General features: G+C 40.6%; 1 pseudogene across 1 annotated transcript in view; it reads right to left on the bottom strand.

Annotated features, from left to right (window-relative positions):
• Nucleotides 1–12,127, bottom strand: part of LOC149219129 (uncharacterized) — a 32,247-nt pseudogene extending 20,120 nt beyond the window's left edge. The window contains exons 1-4 of the transcript XR_016249217.1: nucleotides 11,999–12,127; nucleotides 11,657–11,838; nucleotides 11,250–11,485; nucleotides 10,173–10,450 (exon numbers count right to left, since the gene is read on the bottom strand). The product of XR_016249217.1 is annotated as an uncharacterized LOC149219129 (transcript). The remainder of the gene's footprint in view (nucleotides 1–10,172; nucleotides 10,451–11,249; nucleotides 11,486–11,656; nucleotides 11,839–11,998) is intronic.
• Nucleotides 12,128–25,462: the final 13,335 nt, after the last annotated feature.

Below are 25,462 nucleotides of genomic sequence, written 5' to 3'. Positions count from 1 at the left end.
ACCCTCACTTAGTCGATGCTTGAAAACCAACTTTTGGTGGTCCAAAAGCTTTTTCAGTGGGAAGGTCGTGATCCGAATTGGATCCATGAAAATTATCAAAATTCTATGACTGTATCAAATCAGGATAGACTTCAAAAACTTGTGAACAAAGAGCTATCAGGAAGGACCTCTGGACAGTGGCAATTTGTAGCCAGCAAGGAACGACGAGGACCTCAGTCGAAGCGCGCTAACCGAGGCCCATGGAGACCGCGCAGGACGCAAACTAGCAATTAGGAAGACCGATTGGAAAACGGAGGACGTTTCTGATGCGCGATTAAGCGCTCCTCGAGAAGGAAAAGCCCCAAGCGCTCGGTCGCATGGGAGGCTGGGAAACCGTAGGAAAAAGCGTTAAAGCGAAAGGCGGGTCCCGCGCTCCAAAGCCGACGAAATATTGGAGGCACTTTGGGCAGTAAGCGGAATTGTCAGAGGTACGAGCGATTCCATACACTGCACGACGCATGTCCAGCGGATGAGAGAGAAAACCGCTCTCATCGCGGGCTAACGGTCAAGAAAGTCAACTGCGCGATAAGAGCGAACACCGTAGGATCTGGGGGCTCCAGATCTGACGGCGGAGATTGCGCCCGATGGAGAAACCGGATCTGAAGGGAAAATAAGCTATAGCATATAAAAGTCCGAAGTCCGATTTAATCGCTGAGTTGGCGGATGAATCATTTCACAACGTAACCAAAATACCGAATCATTTAAGGAAGAGCTGGCACAATTCGTGAGAGGACAAGTGGCCACTTCCCTGTGAGACGTTGGCGATGACGCAGAGGCAGGGAACTCCAAGCGAACAGCAGCAGGCAATCCGAAGGGGCGGAAGAGGAAACGAACAGTCAAGGACATATTGGCTTTAAGCCATGAACAGACAGAGAACAGAACAGGGGAAGAACCAGAGAAGAAAAACGGTGAAAGAAAAGATGAAAGACACAGTGAAGCAAGAGGCAGAAAAAACAGAGAGCCGAGCTAACCTACAGCGTAAGGCAGCATCGAGCAGACAGAAGGCTTAAGAGGTTCAAGCGATCCCTGTGAGGATATCTGTCGGGAACTGAGTACCAGATTGGACTCATCCCATTAAAGACCAGAGAGGTCGAGACTTGGTAAGGAAGATTCTATTGCTCTAGTGGCTTGGGGAATCCAAGAACCACCCTACCAAGCATTATCTGTTTCACAAGACTCAAATTGAGCTCCTCATTGTAAAAACTCTGCTTTAAAGACGCAATAAAAGAAGGCCACCATTGAAAGCTAGACCGGAGACGTAGCCCTGGAGAATAGGGTGAACTCCTTATTAACGTGTTGTGTTCTTGTATTTGCTTACTGTGTTCTCTTACTGTTTTCCATTTTCCAATGTCTGTGTATTTTGCAATCTGATCGATCTGTTGCCTAAGATAACATAGACACACACCAGCACATGAGTCTGTAATACCTTCATTCATTAATTATTTAACTGAGATCACTCACGAGTGATTTTCAAATCAGCTAGCTTTCTCCAACGATATGCCTAATGATCTATTTATCCAAAACAAGTACTATAAATTCAAAGGGGCTAGTCCCAATCTCCAAAGTCGACCTTCTGCAACAAACAAATGCTTAGAAATAAGGAGAGTAGTCTTGCTGTTACGTGGAAAATATAGCTGGAGATTTTGACCAAAATTTGATTTAATGCCATAAGGAACTCGATCCTAGGAATATTCTGCCTTCTGATGAAGCCTTGAATTTTGAAGAGAGAGGAGATCATGGAGAACTACCAACGAGCTTGTCAGTGATTCCATTCCTTCTAGCTTGGGCTTGTCCTCAACCTAGCTCCGATACCATGTCAATTTTAGGTAACAATGGTATGTTCTATGCTTTAGAGCAATTTTACTTCAATTTCTTTATTAGCCCAATATCAATATCCAGATTAGCAATCACATCAACATGATAGTAAAATGCAGATAGAACATAAACATAAACTGTAGAAGACAAGCCAAAGACAAAAGGACACAAGATGTGACATCGGCCAGGGACAAACCCCAATGTGGGGAAACCCTTGATCAATTCTTCTTATATTCTTCAATAGTTCAGCACAGAGAGAGAGAGAGATAGAGTACAATGATTTAAAGTCAATATTGACTTGCCAAATAGAAGATCTGACATCAAAGCTCTTAAACATGAAGATGACTCAATGAAACTGCAATTCTGGCACCAAGGGCTGGAGATTTCTATACTTGTCCACACTAGGACACCACCCAAACTAGCATCAAATCAACACTATCACATCAACATACCTCTGGTTGGGCATACTGTTGTAGCTCTTCACTGGTTAGGGCACCCACAAAAATATGTCAACCCTAAAACTGCTCCAACAGTCACCTAGAGGACTGCGGCTTTCCTTCCACAAGACCCTCCTTCCTTCGTTGCTCTATATGGCACCCTGTTTCAGCTTGTTATGGACAACAGTCCCAACAAAACTCCTCTACAGGCCTGCGGCCAAGACTGCACACAATGAATAGGGCTACGACATCTTTACACAGGAAAGACAGTCCTCAAAACTCCATGCACAGGTATCCAGATTCTCCTCAAAACATTTGGCCTCCCTTTCTACTCAAATCGGACCCAAAACAGAGATAATTATCACCTTAAATCATACCCAGATTTGCCTTTAGGCTTGCGGCCTGTAACAAAGATACACCTCACCAAATAGCACAGAAAACCATCCAACAAGCATTCCTCTAACTGCGGCTCTATTCAACGGGAAATCTATACCCAAAATCAAGAGGTGCGTTTCCCAAACAAACCTCCTATCCTCCATGCATGATGCCACAGACCTACGACTCTTTCTCCCAAGAATATTGAACCCTAAATAGAGATGGATCTCATCATAAACTCAACCCTTGCCACTTGCATCCTACCTCAAATGTCGTCCTATTTCAGGGGAGAGGATGAGCACTTGGATCAATCAAATGAGGGAGAAAGCACCTCTATATATACCCAATCGGTGGGGGTCAAGAAACGCGACTACTGGATTAGGTGAGCCGACATATAAAAGAGGTCGACCTTGATAATTTGTCCACAATTAAAATAAATTCATAACTTCATTTGTACATGTCGAAATCGGATGATCTTTAGATCAATCCTACACCTCTCGAAGAGAGGAATCTAAGAAAAATATCAGCTGTCATAAATAAGATGACCCATGTGGAGTTTGGCCCTAGTTGCCAATTTTAACATGTCATTGGGCCAAAGTTTTCACTTTCATTCTTTTTGCTTCTTTGAGAAGAATGTCTTTTGCATGCACATTCATAATTAGTAAATTTATTTATTTGGCAGGTGTAGGTACTAGTCATGGTTCCTAACGAACAATTGAGGTGCGATTTGGGTTTCCTTTGCATGGAAAAGTGAGGAGTTAAAGAACAGTGTTTCATTATTGGTTTGTGTCTCGAGTTAACACTTGGAGTGGATCTGAATCATGTCTGTAGCTAAATTCTCACGGATTATGACCTTAAAATCATAAATTGTAAAGTGATTGATTTATTTAATCTTCATTTAATCTATCTATAAAGGTTGTCACAAGTAAAGCTAGTGAAAAGCAAGATGTTTCATTTCATGGATGACACAAGAAAAGTGAATTTTCTTTGATGTTTATATTCAATGAATAAGGTAAGAAAAGCATATTTTCTGCTTTTACCAATCAATTGAGATAAGAGGCCCATTCAACCTCATTCCTTGAGGATTTTATTATTCTTTTGGCAAAAGAATTCTTGTGAGTCAATAAAGAGAAGTAGCGCACACTTGAGGAATGATATACTAATTCTTTGAGTTATATTTCGCTTATGAAAACAAAGATACACGTACAACAAATCTCCTTGATAGCTAACGTAGCTCAAAGACAGTGGATAAGGGTACCTTGGGGAACTCCTTCATCAATTTGATGCCTTTTAGTACTCCTATAGAACTTAGTATTGCTAATCATTTTTCCACAGAGAATTAGTTATTATTCACCATTAGATGTATCAATGATGAGAGTAGCTCGAGCAGGTATTTTCACATAGGCCTAAGTGTCCAGGCATAAGTTGCCTAATTTACCTTTAACCTTAGTAATGTTGTTTTTCCATGGCACTAGAGAATCTAGGTTAGGGTCTTAGAATCTCTAACACTACCAATCAAAATGCCACAACAAACTACTTTGCACAATGGAATATAAATAACAATAAATCAACTAGTGCACAAAATAGACAACTCTTTACAAAATTTTAAAAACCCAACTTCGTTATATTATCAATCTATAATACAACAGTTTAGGGCTCCTATACTAGGGATCATGGCCCTCATACAATCACTAATACAAGAATACAAACTAGGGTTTGGTGTCAACAACTATGACAACTAATCTACCCTGAACAAGATACAACTGACTGTCTAGCTGATGCAGTGCACGATCACAGCTCCTCTTGGTCGTACCCTGAACACATCTACTGGTCCTTTTGCTCCCAATATGCATCTCTGCCTCTATCAATGGTCCTACTCCTTTAGGTCACCAAACACAGCTCTCCAATCTACCCTCTAGCTGATCATTCATCCATCAATTGACTCAACACATAGGAACTCGTGTTGAGTTGTTCACAACTCCGTTTGTGAACAACTTCGAGACTGCCCACTGTTGCTCCTTAATGCTTAGTGACTTCTTCCCTCTATTGCCTTCTTGTGCTGCTCCAATGAGGCAAACTTAGGGCATGGAGGGCTTCCCTTTATCACTGTAAGACATCCTTCTCTTCAGCAGACTTGGGCTTGTCAAACTCCTCATTTGACTTCCTTCTTTAGTCCTTCAAATATCAACCCTTGAACTTTCTTCAAATCCACCTCTCCTAGCAGATCTATAGTCCTTCAAGGTCTGCACTTATGGCTCCCAAGATCACCTACTTGTTGCCCTCCTTACAGCCTTAAGATGACCTTCAACAATTGTCCAAATCTGGTCCTTTTAGCCACTAGCAAAACATCAACAAAAAGAGACAAACATACCTTGTTTTCTGTTCCTTTTGTCCTTGGCTCCTGTGTACTTTCACTGAGTTCTATCAGCCCTGGTTAGGGCACACATTAGCTCTAATACTCTGCTAGAAACCCTGCACTTTACCCTTCAAAACAAGCATTACTTGCTCGCTACTATTTCCTGTGCTTGTGGCATATGTTAGACCTCTCAGCGTCCTCCAAAAGAGGCGCTGACCTCTGCAATTTACACAGTAGGTCTACGGCCTAAATCAAAGATAAAATGCAGCTCAAAAATGCACCAAAACTGCCAGACTTCACCTCCAAATCCTTGGCTTGAAATCCAAAGAAACTCGCACCAAAAACAAGTCCCAAGACGATACAAAACTTGTCCTCCTTGACTTCGGCTAAGGCTACTTCAAATCTGCTTCTATTTCAGAGATGATCTTTGATGTGTTGCACTTAGGATTATGTGTAATGAGGTTGCTCCACTCTTCTATTTATATGTTTTCTTAGGGTGTGCAACAACTAGCCCTTAGGGGCTTATTTCATGTCAAGCCTACGTGAAACCTTTTTGCAAATCCACATAAAAATTCATATCTCAACTTTGACAAGGGCTCTCTTGGTGCTTTTTGTTGCCCCTTGCTCCATTAAGGGTGTTCTACAATCTCCATGTGCCAAGTCATCAAATCACCACATGGATTCATACCCACAACTTTGGGTGCAAAACCCCCACGTCAGGGTTCTTAGCCCACACGTGACTTTGTGGTGGCAATTCCTCCACAACCCTGTACCATAAGGTTTGGAGTATCTCCCAAGCTACCAATCTCAACAAGTAATTGCTTTAATTATTGAAGTATTGACTTTTATAAGATAAAGTGAGTTAATCTAATGGAATGCAAAGGTTTTTTGCATTTAATGAATTAGATGAACCTCAACTATTGATCTCAACTGAGGTTGAAATTCAATCTCAACCATCAATCACTTTAGAGATTAGGTTGTGGATTCGGCCAATAACTCAAACTTATAAAAGGAAGGCTAGACTAAGGGAGAAGAAGCAACACATATTGAACACAAGAAACGTGAAAGTGAGATCTCAATGATTGGGTGGAGAAGGACTTCCATTCAAATGTGTAGGGTTTAAGGAAGGTGCAAGGGGCAAGGGAGATCTAGGTCAACCATACAAGATCGAAGGACAGATCTAGGGTTTGATCAACTAGATCAATTCCAGACTTATTGTTGTATGTATTTTCCTCAAAGGGTTGGTATCCCAGGAAAAGAGCCCTTATAAGTTATGAAGTTATTTCAGTGCATAAATAATTTGAGGGGAAAAAATCTTGTGTGCGTGTGATTATCACATTGGTGTTTAATTTTCCTTTCATTGTTATAGATGTTAAAATTCTAGTTGTGCTTTTATGTAGTAGATCTGCATAATAATTGTTTTTACAGCAAAGAATCTGCTAGGGAATACATTGTCAAGTTACTAGTGTTAGAAATTAACATGGTATCACAACTTTGTCTTTGAGTGACCGACATTCAAGAATTGCATAGAAGCCAGATTCGAACACAAGTCGTAGGGACTAGGTTCTCCACAACTGTATGAGGCAGCGACACGGAATTATCATCCGTATGTTGAGTTTGTTTGTGCAAGTGGCAAAGTCGTACCAATGTCAAGTTGTACAGAAAAAGTTGGCCCATACAAACACTCAATCAACTAAATAAAAGAATTAGTGTGAGAGAGAGATAGAGAAAGAGAGAGAAGCTCGTCTAAAACATGCAGTTGGTAGCCTACAAGAAAAAGGTTTCAAAATTAAAATATATATGTGTGTGTGTGTTAGCTGTCAACAAACACAACAACTGGCAGCCAAGAGTCATGCATCAAGGAGACAAGGTAGCAATGTGTCAGACACAGTTGGCAAGGTATTATAACAGTCACCACAGACACAGTTGGCAAGGGGCAGTACGATGCAGTCGCATGCCAATCGCAGGCTCACGCAACTTGCAAGTAACAACGAGATCAAAGAATATACCCAACAATTGAGCCCACAACTAGAGTCAAACTGCACACAAGAAAACTTAGCCCAACTACCAATAGCGGCAAGCGTCGAAGTGGCAGCCAGGGAAATAGAGCAAAGCCATGGGTCTGAGGAATCCAACTGCTCTCAAGCCACAAGTCATGAGGTGCACAGGAGAAAGGAATCAAGTTGAGTTGTCACTGCAAGTTCAAGCAACCACAAAGGAAATAGCCAATAGAGGAGTCCAACCACGAGTGGAAGAGCGGAGCCACCTGTCGCCAAGGCCATAAGAGGCAAATGCTAGAGAGGAGTTGCCATCAGCCAGTAAAGTGAATGTTGCAAGAAAGATGTGACCACGAGTATAGGGCCAACACTATAGGATAATTGTCGAGACTGCAGAAGTGACTAGCAAGTAAAAAGGACATCCCAAAAACCAAAGAAAAAACATCAAAGCAATCAAAGAGCCAACAATAGCAATGCAAAGAGACAATCATACAGTCATATAGCCAACACAGGTGACGCAAGTATGCATAGAGTTTACATGCAAAAGGTATGAAGGGCAATACCACCTTGCAACTAGTAGTGATTGGAGGAGGTCACCCTTCAGAGAGAGAAAAGGAAACCACACAAGTCAAGGGTTTGGCCGAAAAACTATTTTTGTGGGTGTTTCAAAGGACCGAGACAAATCCATGAGGAGATCCCAACGGATCTATAAATTAGCAACAACTTTTATTCTTGAAGGTGCTAGAAGGATTTAGCACAAAGCATAATTATTAGATCTAGAGATGGCAATAATCAGTCTGAAGTTCAAGGACTAGTTGGATGGAGCATCCAACTTCCCACCCTAGAAGGCAAGTCTTACCTTGTTGCTGAAGGAAGGTGACCTTTAAGAATCTACTAAAAAGGTTGTTTCTAAACCAACGGATCTACTAGATAAGATAGTTCATATGAAGAAGGACATCAAAGCCCAGATAAGATAATTGTATTTATGTCCAACTAATGACCACAAAGTAGGTCAAAGGGACTGTTGAGTACAATGATGTCCAGAAAATGCGGGAGAACCAAACGGTCTCCTATAAAAAATACAATGCATCTAAGTTGCAGGAAACGCAGGTACAGGGTCCGTTTCCGTACGGAAACGAAACGGAAACGCGTTTCCAGGCCGTACGTGCCACGTTTCCCCAAAAAAAACACTTGTTTTTTAATTTTTTTTTTTTTTTTAATTTGTTTTTAATTTTTTTTAGGGTTTCCAGGTAGTAAATGTGATGTAAATTTAATCTTAATGTTTAAATGTTTATGTAAGTAAATGTATCATTCATGCTTTATGATTGCACATATATATAATAATAATTTTTAAATATTTTTAATATATATATATATATTATTATATATATTCGCGTTTCCCCGTTTCCAAAATTTGGGGAGGTCGCGTTTCGTTTCGCTTCCCCGTTTCGTTTCGCTTCTGCGTTTCCCCGTTTCGTGCAACTTAGCAATGCATGAATATAAAAGGTACAATGCAGGAACATAAAAGATACAATGTATGGAATGCCCTGTCGAAGAGGATCAGACCCGTCTCTCCTAACATCCGAAACTGACTAAAGAGCACTGAAAAAAATTCCACAAAGTTTGTTGGCTAATGAAGGGTCAGTGGGAGGTATGGACTGTCCACTAACTCGTTGTTTGGGGGAGTTTGTGTACTGCTGAGATCTGTAGGACCTAGTCTGTCTCCCAGGGACAGATCTGAGACGGTTTAGTTGTTGGGGTCTCATGTGGCAAAGAAGACTACCAGGGAAATGTTTAATGCTCTAGTGGACCTATTCCAAAGTGACAACATGAACAGGAAGATGATCTTGAGAAATGAGCTCAGATCCATCTAGATGTCAAGACCTAATAATGTTACCAGCTTCTTCATGAGGATCACTCAGACACGAAAGATCAACTTGCTGCCATTGGGGAGAAAGTGGAAGACGTAAAGTTTGTAAATGTGGCACTGATTGGTTTTCTCATGTCTTGTGAACCATTTCTCAAGGGGATCTACGCTCGATAGCACCTTCCTAATTGGGAAAGGCTTTGGGATGACAACATCTAGGAAGAGACTCGGGAAGAGTCTAAGGTCAGCAAGTAGGGAGATGGAGAAGAGAACCTGGCCTTGGTTCATATAGCCAAGAAGAGCAAAGGGAAGGGTTCCAAGGATATCATTGGGGGGGCAACCTCTTAGCCAGGAAAGGACTTGAGCAAGCTCAAGTGAAGAGGGGGCACTATGCATTATAGTGTCCAAAGAAGAAGGGGAAGGGAAAGTCGCAGCAAAAGCACCACAAAAAGAAAATGGTGCCCACTGCATAAAATGACTGTTCACAGCAAAATATCGCCGCCCACAATAGGAAAATGATGTCTACAGCTGCAAACAAGGATTCCCAGCTACAAATCAGCAACTGCATCTGGTTTCCAGTTCTCGCCTGCATTTTCTGAGATCCAAAATGGCAAGTAATGTTTGCTGCAGCATTCTTTCAACTCCACAATCCTTCCAAGCAATATTTATGGACATCAAGTGTTGTCCTTTGTTTGGATATTTTTTTATATTATATTTTCTTTCTAATTTTTTTTAATGGTTTCTCATAGTGAAACTCCCCATTATTGGGGGAGAGGCACATGCCCTTTTTGGGAAGTACCAGGCAATGTTGGTTTCCTTCCTTGTGAGGAATAGGGAAACGTCCCCATGTAACATAGATGTTTTTCAAAATTTCTACATCGCCAATTCTTTGATTCCTGAATTTCATCAGTATGCTGCATTAGAGTCCTTCATTTGGTAACCTTGCTTCATTGATATTTTACTGTTCATGTCATTCATAACCATTCTCTTCTGTCTACAATCTTATACTAGTCAAAGAATTCTAATCAAGAAACTGACTAAATAATTTTGCCAATTTTATGCAATAGTCATGTCAGTAATGAAACTCTCTTCTGAATATAATAATATATACTATCGTAAATTAAAGAATTCTAACCAATTTTGTGAAAAAGGATTGTCCCCAAATAAGCTATTAACAATGCATATCATGCTGATAAATTCTAAACAGGAAGCAAATACGGAATAGAAAAATCCACTGCCCAATTTGACACGCACATTGTATTGTGAAGTCTAATAATGCTTACTACCTGAGCTATGTTGGACATTTTTAAATCCTTCCCTTCAAGTCTGAATTCGTGCATCACCCAGTTGGTCCTTTCCCCACGGGGAGCTCGTCCTCTGTGGTATACTAGTGTCTTTTTCATCCCCACTGTTTTTGAAGCTGAAGAAATAGCTCGGTCTTTTCCTGTCGTTTTCCAGTAACCATCTTTTGTTGATCGATTTGTCCGTGAACCATTGGGATATTTTCTATCCTTGGGACTGAAAAAATACCATTCCAAGTCTCTGCTCTTTAGGCAAGATTTGCCTGCATCCAATATCATACGAGAAGGTGAGAACCTGGCACGTCTTAATTGACAGGTAGTGACTTGATAATGGAACTTACATAAGCACTAAAGACCAGACATGGTCTAGATTATGCTAAGCAAAATCTAGGCAATACTATATTTAATCATAGTTTTTCCCCAAATTTCTTAGTTTTTTTAATACTTGCCTGCAAAGCATCCACAATTTAATCTTTATTTTTCAAAAATTTAAGCACGACCCATCTCAACCAACCAACCTAAAAACAACCCACACTCAGATCTAGCTGTAGATTCCAAACAATTGACCCAACGCTTTGCTCTGGAGGGGCAATGAGAAATTTCCTTAATTACATATCTTATGCAGATTACTTGTTTTCAGAAATTAATTGTGGCAAATACCGAATAAATCACTACTGCAATTTTCACAAATAATAACAGTAACACAAAATAGTGAATACCAATATTTTTGCACAAATTGTCCTAAAACCCCAATGTATGGAAAACCAGTTTGGCAGATAAAGATTTTATTATTAATCTTCAGCAAAAATTGAGAATTACAACTTCATTTTCACTGTAGAATCAAACCAATTGAAATCCTAACAAAGTATACTCTTTGACTACAACTTCATTTCGCTGTAGATTCAAACCAATTGAAATCTTAGGTATATTCTTTGACTACAAGTTCACCTTCAAATTTCATATGGCATAATTGATTCTCTCATAAAATCCATATGCTTATGTAACTTTTTGGGAAAGCAATTCAAAATTGAGAAACTGAGAGACTAATAGTAAGTAGATCACCTGGTAAATCCCAAGGCTCAAGCTTATATAGATCAATCTCGGAAATTGCATTGAAACTAAAACGTTGTCCACGAACTTTTCTCTTCAAGTAGTAACTGACTAGCTCTTCGTCAGTGGGATGGAAACGGAATCCAGGTTGCAGAGAAACTTGATCCATTGAAATCTCTGTTTGAATAATTTAATCCAAATTTCTACTTCTCCACTAGCTTGTTAGCCGTATCCCGTGGATCAAATCTCTTGGATATGACAAAATATACAAACAATAATTAGACCCACTTTGACATTGAAATATCTAGACTCTATACCATGCAATAATGATTAGAACTGCTAAGATCTATCCCATTCACTGAAAGACTATTTAATAATAATTACGCAAAATGGACTATAACTTTGGCAGAATGACACACCTAAACCCATAGAGTAGTCAAGCCCGGCCCTTGATAGCCAGCCTTGCTTTTCTTCACATGAGAAACAATGATTTCCAGCAATCATGGACCCCTTTGTCATGCTCTTCGCACCGAAACTTCTCCCATCATACATAAGCCCATCATAACAAACCAAACGTAACGGGACCCCTCAAGTGAAATTTCTGTAAATTCATGACATTACAGGCAACCCATCAAAACAAACCATAACAAAACAGCTCCAACTCTGAATTTTTCATATATACAATTCCTTATGCAAACTACATGAAGACGAACCCCGCGTAAATCAATTGAACTCAGATTTTCACAAAAAAGTCAACCCACCAATACAAACACCATATCTGAACATCTGAACTGAAATTCCCTAAACACCATGAGCCCTTACAATAAATCCCATAGGTCAAAACAAATACACGCTCTCTGTAAAATTCCTAAACTCCTATCATTAAACACAGTCCAACAACAACAGAAACACTACTCACCAAAGCATCTCAACTTTCATAACCATAAATTCCTTTAAAGTTTAAACCCTACAATAAACATCTCATATTACTTTTCTCCAAATTTCAAGCATTGAATAGAAACCCATAAAATACAAAAGCCATGACACAGCATTTCACAAAAAACTCTGTACTTCATAAGCAACCCATTGAAGTAAGTAGCCAGGTACCACGAATTAATCTTCTCGGACCGCCATCGTTCTAATTGACACAACATTTGGGATTTCATTTTGAATGGTTAAGGGGCTGACTCCAGATATGAGTTTAGTGTTTTCCACGAGCCTTCCATGAACGTTGCTTTCATAGTCAAAACTTCCGCCGCAAGCAAGCTTCTTCCAGCATTGGTGGTATAGTAGTCAAGCTTTATTTAAGTTGTTGTGTGAACATTTTATAATTTTCTATTCAAAAAAACTACAACCATAAGAAAATAACAAAAAGTGAGATTTGTTCCGTAGCTAATTATGATTAGCATACTTTTGAGCGTAATGACAATGTCACTATGCAGTGCAGTAATTCCTGAAATGGTCATGCAGTAATTTTTGAGAGGTTTTTTCAAATAAAAATCCTGTTAAATAGCCTTTGTAGCCAACGCTTCGCGACATAATTAATTTGAAAATATATATTGGATTAAGAACATGGCATTTTCTTACTCAATAACGTTTTTTTTCCAAAAAGTATACATTTTTCTAAAAGTCAAATATCTTTTCTTCAAAGGATAGTATCTACTTTCTTCAATATCCAATTACTAATTAGCAGCAGCAAACTCCACGTACCCCAACCAATAACCTCACGAACTCTTGGAGAATAATGACAGGTATGTATATATATAGACTACGTCTAGGCGTAACCCAACCAATCACCTCACGAGCTCTTGGAGAATAATGACAGGTATCTATATATATAGACTAGGTCTAGGCGTAACCCAACCAATCACCTCACGAGCTCTTGGAGAATAATGACAGGTATGTCTATATATATATAGACTAGGTCTAGGCATAGTAGGAACTAATATTATGTAATATTCAGACTAGGTCTAGGTCTAATGGGAATGTGAGTTCTAATATGTCGTTACTAAGATTATGTGAGGTTAAAGTTTGGATGTCTTTTGGGATAGTTTTTATTTTTACAAATTATAGTGGCAAACGTTAAGTATGATCATGGGACAACAGAATGGTGTAATCTTGGGTCTCGCATAAATTACTCCAACAAGTTATTGATTCACTATGGTTAAAAAAAAATCTCCTACCCATAAACCATCCCATGAGAGTTGAACTTAAGACTTGATAGAGACTGAACCCGACAAATCAAGTGGTCTACAACATGAAGAAATAAAAATATTTATCTTAACACAAAACTTTATAGATTTGTTTGCTCGATCATACTAAATGTAAATAAAAAAACGTAGAACATTTTTAGTACTAACAGTGACTTGTGACTTCACAAGGGATTTACTAGGTTGAATTTTGCACACTTGGACAACAAACTATTAGTAGACATGGAAAGTGTTGTGGTTGGACATTGGTGGCATTCAAATAGATATTGGATGTAGTCATTCAAAATTCGAGAGAGAGACTTTGTAATTACTTTGAAATTACAAAGGCATCTAATATGGATTAGGTCATTATTTAGTTTTTCATTCATCTCGATGCTTTTAGAGTGGAAAAGGTGGAGGAATCAACTCACAAGACCATTTTTACCAATGGGACCAGTTTGCCAAATTCGGGTTTGAAGTCTTCCGAGAGCATTTTGAGGCATTAAATGACATTTTTTAGGGGTAAAATTTTGACGCGTTAATGTTGCATTTTTTTTTCATATTCTACACACATGGACCTTTCCAACGATACAAGAATTACCTCAATCAAAGTCTGTATGCAAAATTTATGCCACACTATTAGTATGAAATTTCTTGGAAGGTGTACCAAAAATATCTTACTTAAGTCACTAGTGACACATGACCCTAACAACAATTTATGGATGTTTACGCTTCAAATCTTGTTATCGGGAAATCTAGTGTCTATGCAGAGCTGCTAGTCCCACTAAGGCTGGTAGCTACCTTAGAAACAAACAAACTAAAACCACTTTCGTTTTCCTTTATGAGAAGTAGATAAGAGGGGGAAAAGGGAGACCAACCTCTGTCTTGCGCTTGGTTCCTTGCTTGATTCCTCTCCCTTCTGATAGGTCTTTGCCACTCGCTTCCTCGTCTACCCAGCTTCAAAGAGCACCTGTGGAATCAAAGCAGCATAACACTATCCAAGAACAGAGATCTACAATCATAAACAATATAGGACCAGATATATATTGACCACACAAATGCATATATCATCAATCATACAAGAATGTGGAGGAAAACTTGAATAGCTTTATTAATAATCAAGAATAGCAAAGAGGATTACAACCAATTGTTCTGACCCAGCGTCATCCTCTCAGCAAGAAAGCCCTTCTTCACCTCATGAAAAGCTTAGATCACCCAACACTATGATGTTACACCAAGAAACCAGCAGCACTTCCTTACAAGATACAAAATTCCAGCCCTTGAATCTCTAGGATGAGGGATCCATATATAGATGTTTGCGAGGGGGGTGAGTCAGCTTTTGAGATTTTATTAGTGTCCTCTCTCTGATAGTTCTTGATTCCACTTGGATATTGATGATCTCTTACTCATCCATGGGCGAATGCAGAGAGGCAAGTGTCACAGGAGAAGTTTCTGGAAGATTCCATGATCCTCCACCTCACAGATTGACCCTGCCATTTGTCCACTCTTGCCCATCGCACCCCATAGAAGGGCTTTTCAGTATGCATCGCACCTCCCGTGTGCGTTTAGGTAGGATGCAGCGCACTTTGACCATGGAGCAGGTGAGATGGTCCAGTTTTGACTAGTTCTGAGTAGTTTTTCATGGAGAACTTCTGGGAGATGCTGTAATCAGCTGACCTTGTTCTTTTAGGGGTTGGAACAACACTTTTAGGGACTTAGGAGCCCTTGGTTTATGGACATTTATGATTGGGGTTGTAGTGCCCAAAAATGTCTATAACAGTTGCCCCCTAAAGCATGAGGTCGTTAATCTTTTGATGTCGGGTGAAATGCTTTATCATGAGGATCCGAAGTTTTTTCAAGCTGGAAGGCGACCTGTAATAAGATACAATACAATACATTATCTTCATAATATTTTCATGATCTAGCTAAGGCGGGCATTCCCATGCTCAGCTTTATAAATTCATTTTCATGTACATAAGACAAACAATCTTCTGAGTGCAGACTGATGATTCTGGTAGAGCCATCATCCCTTAGATTGGATGATTATCTGTGCAGCAATGATGTACATTTGATGTCTTTATTTTCCTGAATATATATCGCAGCCCGGATGGATGAAACTAGATCCGGGGTCTTCAATCTCGTTCGATCTTCACTCAAAGTACAATTCGATCCATGTGAGAGATGTTCTGGAGTCGAACATGGAAAGACATCGCCTGATTACCAGCCAATGATGTAAGCTGTTAACAGGCGCGAGAGGAATCACTGATAATGATGATGACCCTCAAGGTACTACAGTACAATTCACGTGGTGTGAATAAGGGACCTGGCGTCGAACACCACGCAAAATCTTTAGGTCAAAGGCCATTGATGTAAACCTGTTGTCGGAAGTGAGAAACTTGCCATTGAGGCATGCAAGCTTCAAAGTACTGAAAGGATTGTTTCTAAATCAACTTCCTGGATAATGAGCTGATGTCGACAAGAAGCGATCCGTCATAGGAGGGCCTTAATGAATCCCACATCTACGACATGGAATGGAGCAAATGATTTTAATGGAGTGAAAACGATCTGATGATATAAGGTTCAGGGTGGCGGTCATGAAAGAATGGAGCGTAAATGTATTGCAGTGGATGAGACACTGGTGAATTCTCTGAGCGACTTCTCTTGAACATATCGGCGACACTGTCATGATGGATTAGTAGCGTTAACCCCAAATGTGGATGGTGTGATGGACCAATGGTGATATGACCAGTGAAAGGAACAACCCAACCCGACTCGGATGTAGAGTGAAAGTGTCATGTTCAAGAGCGACTTGCTACCAATAAAGTTTCTTCAAGTTTTCTTCCCAATTTTTCCCCAGTCATTGCTAACCAGTACCTATTTATTTTTATCAAGCTTGAGGAGGATAACATATGCTTGTTTTATAATTTTCCCTTCGGGCAAACCGATCGCTATGTTTTAACGAGCCTAGCGATAGTGAAACTCGTTCTTGTCTGTATGGACAAGTTTGTCGCTATTCGGTTTTAACGAGTTTAACGACAAAGATAACTCGGTCCTTTTCAATTTTAGAGAGTCTGAAAGGGACGTAAAGGAAACTCCAACAATCCTTTTTCGTCATATAATCCCTTAAGTCTGAAAAGTATAAAATAATACAAAAGGGATGGATTTTCAGTAATTTTAACGAGCCAAACAAAACAAGCGCTCGATCTTTTTGTGTAATAATCCCTCAGGTCCAAAGAGATTAAAATCTAAAGGAGGGATGGCACTTCCGGTCACTTTAACGAGCTGGAGAGGCCAATTGCTCGGCAATCTTTTCATATTTTACGAGTCAGATGAAAAGAGCTTAAAGGAGACTCGTTTTTCGAGGAACGAGTGTTAAATTCGGTTAGCAACTAATTCCAGGCAAGGTTTGGAATTTTCCAATCACAGCAGTGTCACAAGGATGGCTAACAGGATCACTCTTCGCAGCTGTTCCTCAAAAGGGTAAACAATCAAATGGAGGTGAATGATCGGCCAATACAAAGTGGAGGTGATGATGAGAACACGACCAAGGCTTAAAAGGCTGACGATAATGCATTCACAATGGCTATTTACCGGAAATTGGTTCATTTTTTAATGAGCTTAAACTCTGGGGTAATGTTTGCTCATTGCTTATGTTTATTTTTTAACGAGCTTGAATTCCGCGTTAAAACTGCTCAAGGCTAGGTTTATTTTTTAACGAGCTTGAACTTTGCAGAAACATTGCTCATGGCAGGTTTATTTTTTAACGAGCTTGAACCCTGCGGTAACACTGCTCGTGATAAGTTTGCATGCCCCCAACATAATAACTCAAATCGAGGTGCATGCCCCCCAAGCTTCATTGCATTCAACTCAGTGGTTGGAATGAAGGTTTACCTCCGAGATCTTTGAAAGTCTCGACTTGGATTTTACGAGACCATAATCAAAGACTCGATTTGGAAAGGGAGTTGTTTCATTTTTTAATGAGGTTGACACAGTAAAATAACTATCCTCGTGACTCCTTGTTTCATTTTTTAACGAGGTCGACACGAGATAAGAATTGTTCTCGGTATCCACCATATTTACAGCATTTGATAGAAAATCAAAAACTGAAGGATGATTAAGGTTGCTGGAATAATCTTTGTGGTAATCCAGAAGATGGGAACGATGGTGGTGATTTTCCCATGGTGCCTCTCCTATCATCATTGACTGAATGATTCCTTTGTCTGTAGAACGTACATGTGACCAAGGATCTGAAGAGGTACCATATTCCTTAGACCTATCTATCCAAACACTTGATGAGCGTTGATTTGGGTCTGCCCCCCAGGCCAAGAAAATTGATTGCTACAATATTTATATAATGGCGATGATCCATGTTGACAAAATGTTTAGGAATCTTCCGAATCCATTAGATATAGAAGATTTCATATTGCAGGTTTCCACTGTGGCCACTTCCGCCAAATTACTTGGAGGCGGTAGGGCAAAAGTACCCATTAAGGCAGGGTCTTTTAGGAGGCCTACTCCAATATTTTGAAGCGAATGATTGCTTCCATGGATCATTGGAATGCTTCCCGTAACTTGGGAACTATTGGGGAGAAATGTTTGTTGGTCGATGATTGTAATTCCCCCTTAAAAGGGAAATGCAATCTCCCTGAAGTAGGTCAACACAACCGCAACCATAGCATATATCCAGGGCCTTCCCAGTAGGATGTTGTAATCGAGGTTTCCGTCGATTACTTAAACATCTATTTCTATTGTTTCCCCCCCTAGTTCAACTTGCAAGTTACTTAAAATCCCATATGGGGTATATGTTCGTCCATCAAATGCTTTTAATGTCGTCGAAGATCGCGACAAGGTTGGAGATCCTAAAGTTTTCCAGCAACTCATCGACATAATACATGTAGATTCCCCCTCATCAATAATTGTTCGATGAACAGTTTTGTTGAGGGCTTTCACTTGAATGAGGAAAGCTAGTTGAGCTGGTAACTGAGGGTCATATCCTTTGTGATTAAAGGACACAAGATTAGAATCCTTTAGGTCAATCCCACCTATTGCTGATAACAAAGCCTGTTTTTGGGAGGGGCAATTTTGCAGTACCTCAAGTGTCGACATAGCGGATGGCGATTGGGCCAGATCTTCCACTATATTATAACGTTGTGCTGCTCTGGCACGCAGATTAAATGTCGAATTGTGTACTACTCCCTTTGGTGGTTTTATTGTCAGCTTTGGAATGATGGGCGGTGCAACTTCTGTCGAAGTTGTTGTCGAACTACTAGGTTGATCTTTATCCTTGTTGTTCGACAGCTATGGATTCCCGTAATCTTTATTCCTTGTCGTTATCAAAGCATCATTTTGTTGTTTCGAAACTGACAACATCAGCACTTGGGATGGGGAAGCATTATCACTAGCAACCAGATTTGTTCCTGGATTTGGAAATGGATCAGTTAATACCACCGAGGTTCTCGAATTCTTGAAGAATTTTCTAAGCTCGGCTTTATATGGACACTCTCTTGTCCAGTGATCCTCATCACATATAAGACATGGAAGATTTGGTTTCTTATCTCCAGAAGGGTTTGCAGAAGATTTTTCAGGTGATGATTCCTCCTGTTTCTTCTTCTTCCTTTTGTTTTTCTTCTTGCCTCCTGGTTGCTTGGTTTCTTTGCCTTTGTCAGTTGAGACGACATTTACTTCCAAGGCAAGAAGTTCTTCTTTTGCATTTTGACTAGAAATCTTACGGGCCTTTTTAGATGTAGCCTTTGTTGATTTCGTGTCTGTCGTACCAATCATGCCATCGCCGGCATGAGAGTCATTGTTCAATTTAGGAGGAGGAGGAACGGAAAATTCCGGCCTGGGAGCGTCAGGGATTTTATCGTAGAGCGTGCCAGACTGAGTATAAATCAAGTCCAAATATTGTGCACGAGCAATAACTTGGTCTTCAGTGACGACTCCTCCCTTTGCCACATCTTCTGTAATGGAAGGTAATAATGACCTAATAAACCATTCAACTAAAAGTTGATCAGGAACATACGTTTTTACCATTCTACGACGATGTCGCCACTCATGAATATGATCGGATATGTGAGTGGCCTTCGTTTGCTTGAAATTGGTAAGGAGTTCTGTTCCTGTTTCGTACCTTATGGGTAACTGAAAATGGGTTAAAAAGGTTGTGGCTAGGGTACTGAAGTTATCAATCGAAGCTCTAGGTAATTCGTATACCATTTTGCTACCGGACCAGTTAACGTTCTCTAAAAAAGGCGAAGTCTAACCGAATCATCATTTAGGGTGTTTGACGAACATCACAGATGAAAGGTCATCACATGATTCGACGGGTCTTCACCCGAATTTCCATTAAATTTAGGAATATCTGACGGAAGTTTATGCGGAATCACTGGCCACCAAGGGGCATAAGCAATTGGATCGTTCGTTAGCCGATTTAGATCCGGTAACTCTAAAGTCGCCACGAAGGGTAACTGTTGATTCAGGTTTGGTGAAGCATACCCAGGATAAGATGGAATCGCCTGGGCAGTTGGTCTTTGCATACCAGCATAATGCATTTGATGTTGGTAACTCTGATAAGGTTGATGGGCATAACCATTGTAGAATGGTTGATTTTGACCATTTTGAATATATGGCTGCCCATTATTTGAAAATATTTGTTGCTCAGATCCTTGGTAAACTTGTTGGAATTACGGTTGTTGATATTGCACCAGCCATGGTTGTGAAGCCATGTGCTATTGTCCAATACTGGCTGTTTGACCAAGATGAGGGGTAATTGTACCTGTTTGGGCATGTGTCATTCCACTAGTTGGCGATTGTGGTTGAGTCACAGGGACAAGAGGTTGTTGCATTACAACCTGAGAAACCTGAGGTTGGCATACAACAGGCAACGCTTGTACTTGCGACACCGTCACAATAGCCGGCGTAGTTGGTATATTTGACATAGGTAAACATTGTTGCATCGAGTATACAACTCTTGGTTGTTGAGGTAGTATTGGCACCCAACCGCTAGATGTAATTCCATCATAACCTAAATTTTGTTGCGAACTCTCGTATGGTTGTCCTCCCGGAGGAGACAATGAAAGGGTATATTGCCCCCCATACGGCGGTAATCTGGTACTCAAAGGAATGGTTTGTCCTTGAGGACCGGACTGCCCAAATTGACACCGTGAAGGATCAATTTGCTGAGACTCAACATAAGAGTTCCCGAATATTATTCCGGATGAACAAACGGGAACGGACCATACTGTCGAAATAGCCCCTGAGTGGGCTCCATCTAGCGATTAAGAGCTAGTTGGGACAGATGGTATGCCGGCGAACATTGTTGGAGTGACAATAGGAAGTTCTACCATCGCTGTGTCTGATGACACAGTCCTAGATGTCGACGGTTGTTCAGACATTTCTAGTCTATCCAAAAGATTTCCTAGCGATTCTACAGGAGCTTTCGATAACGGTAGACTAATTTCTAATGAAGAAGGATATAGGGTGATCCCGACTCCAAATTGCGATGGAGTACTAGATGGAGGATCCTCCACAATCTCTTCTATAGCAATCAGACCAGGTGGAAGAGGTAGACCGTCAGGTCCGTAAAATATTTCTGGTGCCGAAGAAGGTATAGAATCTGCAGCGACAGATGTTCGGGGAATAACACCTTCCGAATCAGCTGTAGATGGAGCTGGTTCACTAATACAAGTGTTTACCTCCACACTAGGATCAGCTCTACTGTCCTTTGGTGGCTGCGGAATTTCTTCTGTAAAGGCAGGGATACCAGAAATGTTTGGAGTAACCGGAGTCTCCGATGGTGTCGGAACACTTGTTCCAACTTCACCAGGGGATTTGGAACCGGTTAAACGAGTTCGCTTCGTCCGTAACAATTTTGATTCTGGAGACAAAGACGGTTGAATCGTAAGCCTCTGCGAACGACGGGGTTTCAATTGACTTTATTCCACGATTGCGGATTACTCGACCAACTAAAAATCAAGGGGAAATATGTTTCCGAATTAAATGAATTTTAGACGCTTTGACACAACTTGCTTTTTCAATTTTTAAGAGTTGAGAAAAAAAAAATGATGACTCTAGTCGGCTTCGATTTTTAATGAGCTTGAAGTGACAAGGGCTCAAATGGACCTTTTCCTTTAAGGAGTCTGAAAAGGAACGAAAGAGACTACTCTAGAAATCTAGACAGAGGGATTACTGAACCAATCGCAAAACTGCAGAATACTTTTTACGGTACAATAGTCATTCTTCCCGAATGATGTGTTCAGTGCATTGCGATCGATAGGGCGACAGATACGGCTTCCTATGGATAAAGGATAAAGCCTATTGTGGTCTCCCAATATATACTCGACGGTACGTGGGAGCACAAGTCCATATTGGCACTTATCGTTTCAAAGTGGAGGAATCACCCAACCAGCAATGAAAACAACAGTTACCAGGCTTTACGATGCCGGAATATGTCTCTAGCCTAGACTTCTAAATGTTGTGCGTTAGGTTCCAAAGCATTTTTAGATTCATTAAATTTATTTTACAGTTGATCTTGCTTAAGAAATTTGCCTTTTAGGTTCACCGCATGATGTAGATATACAATTCCTAAAATGAAATCTAAGATGATAAACAATCGTTTAATCTTCTTTTTGCAATGAAAATCCTAGCTACTAAAGAAAGAGAGATGATATTCTTTCAACATAGAGCAGAGAGCACACACTATATGCACTGTCCTAAATCAAACCAACAGACAGTCTAAATGCAAATGCACATGCATGTATTTGTTTTCAGCCTTCTTAATGTGTGAATGATAAAAAGAAAGCTAAGAGCAAATCTGAATTATTTTTCAAAGCGACATTACTAACAAGCTTATTTTCAAGACAAAATGAATATAATGACAACACTTTGCGATTTGGAATTGAAAACTTGCTTTTGACACTTGAAAAACTATTAATTCAAATCAAATACAAGAGTAACAGTGTAATCGACTATCAAGAACAACCAGATTCTCTTCTATGAATGAAAATGACACTTGCAGTACTTCCAGATCAAGAAACGACAGTTCAATTACGCTACTTCTTTGTAAAAGAGAACTAAAAATGGCTCACAATACATAAAAACATTTACAATTCTTTGCACAATGGAGGCGGAATAATGGCAAGGAAGGGGGTTTCCAATAGAGGTATACTGATTACAGACAACAAAACTCCTGAATAGAGCTGAAAAGAGTGAAAAAACCAAAGTCTGAAGGCAAAATTATCCCTTTCTGATCAGCGCACCTGTTACACAGGGATTCCAGTATGCATCCCACCTACAGCACACGGGAAGTGCGATGCATACTGATATCCTTGAAGAGAGGGTGCGATGGTATAGTGCGAGACTTTTGATCCAGTTCTTGATCACAGTTTGCAGCACAGTTCAGGGATTTTGGCCGAGCAAGTGGTAATCAGTAAATAAATCACAGGGGTAGATCTAAGGAGGTTACTAGAGCCACCACAAGGGCAATTAGAGAGCTTGTAAATCGATTGTTCAGTTTATAAACAAAACCCGGAGATAGACTGAAGCAGCATTGATCTACTTTGCACTTGCATAGCAAATACAGTTTGAAGGCTATTTGGCTTGACTTCTGGCTCCGTCTGTAAGTTTATAAAGCAAACAAATATAGACAAACAAACAATCTATTCGCTCCCCAGCGGAGTCGCCATTTCGTTATCGGGAAATATAGTGTCTATGCAGAGCTGCTAGTCCCACTAAGGCTGGTAGCTACCTTAGAAACAAACAAACTAAAACCACTTTCATTTTCCTTTATGAGAAGTAGATAAGAGGGGAAAAAAGGAGACCAACCTCTATCTTGCGCTTGGTTCCTTGCTTGATTCCTCTCCCTTCTGATAGGTCTTTGCCACTTGCTTCCTCGTCTACCCAACTTCAAAGAGCACCTGTGGAATCAAAGCAGCATAACACTATCCAAGAACATAGATCTACAACCATAAACAATATAGGACCAGATATATATTGACCACACAAATGCATATATCATCAATCATACAAGAATGTGGAGGAAAACTTGAATAGCTTTATTAATAATCAAGAATAGCAAAGAGGATTACAACCAATTGTTCTGACCTAGCGTCATCCTCTCAGCAAGAAAGCCCTTCTTGACCTCATGAAAAGCTTAGATCACCGAACACTATGATGTTACACCAAGAAACCAGCAGCAATTCCTTACAAGATACAAAATTCCAGCCCTTGGATCTCTGGGATGAGGGATCCATATATAGATGTTTGCAAGGGGGGTGAGTCAGCTTTTGAGATTTGATTAGTGTCCTCTCTCTGATAGTTCTTGATTCCACTTGGAGATTGATGATCTCTTACTGATACCTGGGCGAATGCAAAGAGGCAAGTGTCACAGGAGAAGTTTCTGGAAGATTCCATGATCCTCCACCTCACAGATTGACCCTACCATTTGTCCACTCTCACCCATCGCACCCCATAGAAGGGCTTTTCAGTATGCATTGCACCTCCCATGTGCATTTAGGTGGGATGCAACGCACTTTGACCATGGAGCAGGAGAGATGGTCCAGTTTTGACTAGTTCTGAGTAGTTTTTCATGGAGAACTTCTGGGAGATGCTGTAATCAACTGACCTTGTTCTTTTAGGGGTTGGAACAACACTTTTAGGGACTTAGGAGCCCTTGGTTTATGGACATTTATGATTGGGGTTGCAGTGCCCAAAAATGTCTATAACAAATCTGCAATAATAAGACTAGAACAACCTACAACAAAATGACAGATGTGATCCAAAACAACAAACAACAATCTATATCCAATGTAATAACCCAAATGGAAAGACTTTTAAAATGAATAATAATTTTTTATTGATCACACCTGGTAAAGGAGATCTACAAAAGGGTCTGCAAATCCCCCTCCATGGGATGGGTCCTTTGATGTCCTTGATGCTTCATTAATTGATTATTTCTCTCAATATGTGAAAAACCCAAAATAATGTGTAGAACTCAAGTGGGAGCTCGAGTGCAAAAAGACGATAATAGTGACGATGATAATGATCATGGTGAAGAATAAATGGAAAACTCTCTTATTTATAACAAAGTAATGAGTTAAAGTCCATATTTGATTTTTTTGGCGAGCGGCTGAGCGCGACCAGGTCTGCATCTGCGAGCCTCGGCTCCCCTCGAGACCCGCCCTTTGCAGGCTCTAAACCTGCGATCCTCCTCGCTTTTTGCTGCTCCTGCAACCTGCGGACCTTCCTGCTTCAGATCTGATCGGATCCAAGACAGCCAGTCGTCCTTCTGGCTAGGGTGTGGCCTCTGCTGCGCTGCCCTTGTGGCAGCCGGCATCAAGCCTGATGGAGTCTCAGGGCCAAGATCCGCCCTCCGGTCCTGCCGTAGATGCATTTAATCAGCTCCTGGCAGGTTTGCCTCCGAAAAAAAGAAATGATGCCTCCAAATTCGTCAAGAAACTAGATGAAATTCCAGAGATCTCTTTGCCTCCGGAGACCCCCATGCAAGTAGCTTTGTCGCTGGCGGATCGGGGACTTATTGGCCAATTCACGGGACTTTGGCCCTCCCCGAAAACTACAGAGCAATGGGTTAACAGGAACTGGGCGCCCCTGATCAGTCAAAGTGTTACCTCTTACTTTCTAGGGCGAGGGTATTTTCTTTTCGAATTTACCTCCAGAGAGGACAAAGACCTGATCTTTCGAAATGGACCGTATTTCATGGGTCCTCAGGGTCTCTACCTGAACAAATGGACCCCGGATTTTGACCCAGCGGTAGATGTTCCCAAGGCTGTTCTAGTATGGGTTCGTCTCCCAAATCTGCCGGTTCACTGTTGGAATTGGGACTCCTTGAAACACATTGGCAACTCCCTTGGGAAATTCATAGATCGGGCAAGCAACAAGGATCAGTACGATTGTGCCAGGATCTTTGTGGAGGTAGATCTAGAGGAGGGTTTACCATTAGCAATCAAAATCAAAGTCGGCAGCTGGTCCCATGTGCAGATCTTGGATTATGAACAACTACCATTCAAATGCAGGAAATGCCAC

This window comes from Pinus tabuliformis, chromosome Q, assembly GCF_031772625.1.
Source record: "Pinus tabuliformis cultivar Carrire ecotype Pingquan chromosome Q, CPIR1, whole genome shotgun sequence".
Taxonomy (NCBI): domain Eukaryota; kingdom Viridiplantae; phylum Streptophyta; class Pinopsida; order Pinales; family Pinaceae; genus Pinus; species Pinus tabuliformis.
Note: the sequence above shows the minus strand (reverse complement) of the source record. Positions and strands in the feature narration are given on the sequence as shown.